This window comes from Pinus tabuliformis, chromosome 3_1 (assembly GCF_031772625.1).
Source record: "Pinus tabuliformis cultivar Carrire ecotype Pingquan chromosome 3_1, CPIR1, whole genome shotgun sequence".
Classification (NCBI taxonomy): Eukaryota; Viridiplantae; Streptophyta; class Pinopsida; order Pinales; family Pinaceae; genus Pinus; species Pinus tabuliformis.
Window position 1 is genome coordinate 616194241 of NC_142301.1, and position 7160 is coordinate 616201400.

Below are 7160 nucleotides of genomic sequence, written 5' to 3' on the forward strand. Positions count from 1 at the left end.
TTGAAAGCTTGTAGAGGGTAGTTAAAAATGAATCTATTGAAAAAGATGATATCAGAGTCTAGTCTAGAATAGAAAATGTATTATTTCCCTTTTGAGGAGAGCCCTTGTCACCCGCAATTTCTAGTTGTGTTATTGTGTCCTTGTAGCATACAATGGTGAGAGATGAAGGAGTAAGGTTGCAAGAATTTGTATTGTTGTTCTTGCCTTGTAATGCACAGGGGTACTCCAAGAGCTTCTAGAGTCTCAACAGGGTCTAGACATTAGAAGAATGGAATTGTTGGGAACCTAGCAAGAGAACTAGAATGAGGATTGGAATCAACACTACCCACTTCAAATAAGAGAATGAAGCCTTACCTCTTGCCATTGATTTCTGCCTCATTTTCTTTGAACAAATCATATTGGGTATAACTATATTGAGTGCTTGTAGCAACATAGTTCTGAACATAAGCATTGAGAATATGAACCCAAGTAGCATATCCCTATATAATATACAATGAAAAACAATACCCAATAGTACAAAAACCAATTTTACCCAAATCCTCTACAGTGTTGGTTGTTCTCTAGATCTTTAACCCATCTTGGAATGAATGACGATCACCCAAATTCAACAGTGCATTGGACATTGACAACCCTGATCCTTCAACATGAATTTGTGGTCCTCATATGAGCAAGAGGTTGAGGGAATCCATGACACAAGAAAAGAATTTTTGGAAAGTAGAGTGGTTGAAGCAAGAAAAATTAAATTAATTCTCTGATTACAATGGGAATGATAATTATGTTAAGGTTAAATGAATCTAAGACATCCATTGCACTATTTCGTTTAATGGTGTTGATCATTGGGACATGCGTTCGGCGAATCATGTGAAGTTGCAGAGTGTACAAAACATTTAAACCGCCAACACAGTATATTGGAAAAATAAAAACCTAAGGTGAACCATGGAAACTTAGTAGATATTTTCCAATTTTTTTGTACAAATAGGTATAATACAAATGCATGGATGATAGATGTCACTACTACGCAATGACATAATAATAATTCAATCTCCATACATTTTCATTAACATCATGCATTTATGAGAAATATTATACTAACACTAAAGCAATAGGTCATATAAAAGAATACAACCATCTATGCCTTGGATAGAGAAGTTCAAAATTTCCTTAATTGTAAAATTCCAAAGAAAACATATATTTATTCACTTAAGATGTGATTTAATAAAAAGAAATGTGATTCCTACCACACAACTTGTGATAGGTCATATAAATACATCCTAAACGAGGACAAAATTTAGTGTAAATCATTTGGAATGTTTGGCTAGAAAGGATGCGTACCCAGTAAGTAAATGTGTTTTATTAAATACCAATGTGAATAAATGCCTATTAATGTTTTGGCATGAAACCAATTAAAGGGTAGATTCCTTTTTAATATTACAATCAATCAAGGTAGGCTTATCTTACAAGTACAATTAGTAAAGAGAGGGTCATATTGCAACCACTTTAGTACAAAGATCAAATTATGATGGTAAAAAGGATGTAACACCCATATCTACCCAAGTAACCAGCCAACTTGGGTAAATATGTGATAAGAGGCCACTATAATGGGATTCAACCTCCTAGGTGACCTTAACGAAGTGGAATCGATGGAAACCCGCAACATAGACCTTCTATACTTGCTGCAGGACTCCCAGAGGTCTTTCCAGTCATCCTCATGACCAGTCCCTGGGACCCACTGAAGTTTTAGTGCATCAAACCCCTGGGTGCTCCCTTGGTATATACAAGGGTGCGTCTAGGAGGCTCCAGACGCTCCCAGAGCAAGGCATGGGTGCCTTTGGGGACTTTTCTCCTCAGTCTTGTGCCTACGGCCACGGGATTTGTGCCACTTTTTTAGGCCCAGAGCCCAGGTCACTGCGCAGAACTCCATGACACTTTCACAACTGAAAGATAACAACAAAATAATATTACAAATGCAATTACTTGAACAAGGACTTGACTAGACCCTTACTAGTCATGGCAAGCATTTCGTCAAACATGTCACCAATATGTAATCTACATGTTTAAACAACATATCTAAGCATAGGGGTCTAATACTTATTTGAGAATTGCTAAGAAGCATTGTTCCTTTATATCATTAGTTGCATTATCATCTATTAGGTCATAGATACATTGTTCATTCATTTACAAATCAAAGCATGAGGAGACCCATACACCATCGTTGTCAAAATAGATGCTTATAACTAGCATAACAACAACAGAAATATCAAGGATGCATCAACAATAGAATCCACATATAAACCAATACATTTACACATAAGATACCAAGGAAAGAACCTCTAATTAATGAATGAAAAAGCCAACCCGATATGTCCACGTTCCACCCGACCATAGCTAAGCCAAATCTCTCTTCAGCCAATCGCCCATGTGCCATATTCCAAACATGAATGTGGGACTCAAACCTAAAGAACCAACTAGGCATCCCAAGGCTAAACCACCTCACCTTCATCAATAGAAACCGGGCTTTACCGCAATCCACACTGGACCACTAGGCCAAAACAATAAACATGTAATAATAGGCTTTACCATGATCTCCACCAGATCACTAGGCCAAAACAAGCATGGATGCCATCGGATTTCTCCACCTACATCGTGAGGAATTTTCATGTCTCCTAGCCTCTAGGCTTTACCACAATCCACACCTAATCACTGGGTCCTAATCGAGACTCCACTCTCCAGGCTTTACTGTATATCCCATCCTAGGATTTCTAGACCTGATGGAGAGCACCCACCTCTAGGATTTATTGTATGTCCCACCATTCACCGATCGATGATTCCTAGGCCCACCAAGGCAACACAAAATTCGGCTTAACCGCAACCCACTGTCTAGTTCATGCGTTACTAGGCCATGTGTTCCTTTATTCAGAGATCCACCTCACTCAGAGTCGAATCCATTTGGAAATTCAACTCAACTGAAAAACGAGAACCCCATCACACCATGGCCATCTGGAAATGGCACGGCTAGGTTTAAAAACATTGTCACACCTGGAAAAACTCATGTCAATGACAGAAAGAGAACCAAGAACATGCATGCAACACCATGCATGCCAAATATAGCAAGGAAACCACACATGCAAAAAAATACCTTCAAAGAATCATGTTGTAGTTGCTTGATCTTGCTCTTCCTTACTTGATCCGTCCTTCCTCTTACCTTCTTTGCCTTTCTTGATCCAATGCCAAAGTGCTCCAAGAAAACTCTTAAGTGTCCAAGAGTGAGAGAGAGAGAGAGGGAATAATGAGAAAGCTCCAAAATTGAACTAACAAAAGGTTACAAACTGAACCTCAAAAGCCTTTTTATTAATGAGGCCTGTATTTTCTTCATTTTCCATTATTTTCCTTCATTTTCATCCTCACATGCAACTTGTGACCTTTCACCTTCCTTTTGTCCTAATTTCCATTATTTTCATAAGTAAAATGTCAATTAATGCCACTTTGCCTTTCCAAATGCCTTAACCATTGCCTTTGCCAATTTCGTTAGCCATAATAAATCAAATGAACACCCACACTAGGATGTTTTTCCCAACATTCAGCTTGGAATAAGTGTCCCATAATTTTATTACATGGAATTTTCATGAGGGTTGTTACAAAGGACGTCCTCCTTCTCTTTAATCGTGGCCTTAATGATCAGGGGTTAAATCTGATGGGTCCCCCTACCAATCAATGATTTTTTTTTACTGTTTTATTTTTAAACTACCCATCACATGACTTTTTATATCTATTTTTACTGGTTTTATATAACTTATTCAAATTATATTCACCATCCTAGCTCGACCCTTGATAAATCTAGAGTTAAGATGGATCTAGACTAGTTGGTAAATAGAGAAACTTCCAATCTTACCAAATATGTCCAAACCTTAAACTATTGAGTTATTTAAAAAAACTAACTTTAATCATATTAAAACAATTAAATCTTAATTCAAAACTATAATAATTTTTTATACAATTATATAAAGTTTTAAATCATTTATTTTGAAATTTAAAGTTAAATTAAAACAATGATTCTTACTACATTTTAGATATTCAATAAAAGTATCTTGAATTGTGAAAATGATATGCTCACTACCAATCCAACAACAATGGGTAAGGCTATTAAAGTGTTGAAAATAGCAACAAGAAATGTTAAAAATAACATTCAGAAATTCCAATTTAAATTGTCATTGAATTAAATTGTAATTCTTTTTTCATGGCAACTTATAATAGTTAACTGAGTTAAGTTGATTTAGTTAACTTAGGAATTTTGAGTTGGAAGTCTATCTGAAGTCATGTAAGTGTGATCCCTAAGTTTTAGGGGTCCAGATTGAGTTTATTTGAGTTGTAATTAGATAACTCAATTTGACTGAGTTATAGACAATTAAACTAGTTCTAACTGTTGGTCGAAATAGTATAGGTCTAATAGTGAGTTGGTGCATTGGTGCATCCTTAGTGCTACTCCAGCTAACTGAAGATTCACTCATGAGAAACTCATGCATGTCAGTTCAGAGGAAGACCCAGTTGAGACTAGAGTGCAGGGATAGTGTACTATCAGTTGTATAATTTTCCGAGTTGTACAAATGGTGCATGAAATCAATGAAGGACCTCAGTTTGGATTGCGCAGTTATCAAAGAAGGATTTCCTCATTAAATAGAGGCTAATTACCCTAGGAATTGCACAAGGAAATAGGGGCTTGGAGAGCAACAAAATAGGCTAAGGTTTGGCTTGAGCTAGCTTGTGAGCAGAGAGTTGATTATACTTGTGTGGAGATTGTTCTAGTGAGAACAATCATTGTATTTTCATCTTGGATTTATGATTAATGCAATATAGATAGTAGGGGTTTTAAGATGTGGCTTTCCCCGAATAAATATTGTGTTATGTGCCATTGATATTCTTCCTTGTGTTGATTATTGTTTTCATCAATCATTGGTTTCCATTGTTTAAAGAGTAAGGAACAATTTTCTTCATCCTCCTTGGATGAAGAACCATCTTTGGTGCTTCTTCCTATCTCCTTTTGCATTAGATCTGACCAAAGTCGTTCCCAATCTGGCAGTTTCTCTCTTCCATTTACCGAGTCTTGGTAGCTATGCCAGCTCTTAGGAATACCGAGGAGAGCAAGACTCACCATGTCATCATCGGTTGTCGTGATCCCTACACTTCCAAGATCATCCCTGCAGGTGGTGAGCTTGTTCAGATATGTAGAGATTTCACACTTGATTTTCTAAAGCTTGTCTTTCAGCGCCAGCTTCCTCTGATTGCTGCTGTTCTAATATAGATCTTTCAATGTTTTCCACATCGAAAATGGTGTCTCCTTCCCATGGAGGCTCGAGACAATGTGGTCTCGAACTCTCTCCAGGAGGATTCTCCTTACTCTAGCCACACATTTCTTCCATTCCCTGTAGATCAATAGATTATGCATGTGATCCATTTGCTAAAAATATAAGACATATAACTGAGAATGAGCAATCAATTATCGGAGGATCAAGTGTTTCCCTTACTGAAGACTACATCATAGCCTTTGTCTTCCAGCATTGCGATCGACACCAAATTTTTCCTCAGTCCTGGTACATACTTGACATCGGTCAAGGTAATGCGAGCTCCATGCTCCCTCTGAAAAACAATCGTGCCTACACCTGAGACACTATACTTTTCATCATTACCCATCGCTATGAGTATCTAGAGATATTTCTCCTCCAAGGTATTGAACAAATTCTTGTCGCTGGTCATGTGGAAAGAAGCTCCATTGTCAAGAAACTAACCACATCCCACCATGGGTGAAACCATGCATGTGAAGAAGGTGAAATCCAACTCGAACTGTGAGGCCAATGCCTCACCTTCAGATCCTTCCTTGGATCCCATCTTGGATTTCTTCAGTGGACAATTTGTAGCAAAATGGCCCACCTCATGACAATGAAAGCATCACACTTTCGATTTGTCAAACTTCTTCCCACCATGGGAAGAACTTGATTTGGGATGAGAATCCTTCTCCTTCCCTTTCTTTTCCTTACTCGCTAAGGCGCAGTTTTCTTCATCCTCCTTGGATGAAGAACCGTCTCTGGTGCTTCTTCTAATCTCCTCCTACATTAGATCTGACCAAAGTCATTCCCAATCTCAGGTATCAGAGCCAAGTTTATCGGAGAAAAGTTTATTGGAGCAGTGACAAGTATACACAGAAGTTCGAAGTTCAAAGTTTCAAGTTCCTGAATATAGAAATCAAGTTCTTATCACATCTCAATTTCACCTATGGCATTCAACGGTTTAAGACTCGAGTATGCCCTTGATGGAAACTCGAATTATATAGCCTGGAAGGATCACATGGAAGCAATATTAGAGGATAACGATGTAAAGGACTTCATTGATCAAGAAGTCCCTAGGCCAGTAGCAGCTGACACTACAAAATTGGCGGAATGGAAGAAATGTGTGGCTAGAGCAAGGAGAATCCTCTTGGAGGGAGTTCGAGACCAAATTGTCTCGAGCCTCCATGGGAAGGAGACACCGTTTTTGATGTGGAAAACATTGAAAGATCTATATCAAAACAGTAGTGATCAGATGAATCTGGCGCTGAAGGACAAGCTTCAGAAAATCAAGTGTGAAAAGGGCGACACGATCTCTACATATCTAAACAAGATCACCACCTGCCAAGATGAGCTTGGAAGTGTAGGGATCACAACAGTCGATGATGACATGGTGAGTCTTGCTCTCCTTGGTCTTCCTAAGAGCTAGCATAGCTACCAAGACTTGGTAAATGGAAGAGAGAAACTTCTAGATTGGGAACGACTTTGGTTGGATCTGATGCAAGAAGAGATAAGAAGAAGCACCAGAGATGGTTCTTCATCCAAGAAGTTTGACAAATCGAAAGTGTGATGCTTTCATTGTCATGAGGTGGGCCATTTTGCTACAAATTGTCCATTGAAGAAATCCAAGATGGGATCCAAGGAAGGATCTGAAGGTGAGGCATTGGCCTCACAGTTCAAGTTGGATTTCACCCTCTTCGCATGCATGGTTCCATCCATGGTGGGATTTGGTTGGTTTCTTGACAGTGGAGCTTCTTTCCACATGACCGGTGACAAGAGCTTGTTCAATACCTTAGAGGAGAAAGATCTCCAGATACTCATAGCGATGGGTAATGATGAAAAGTA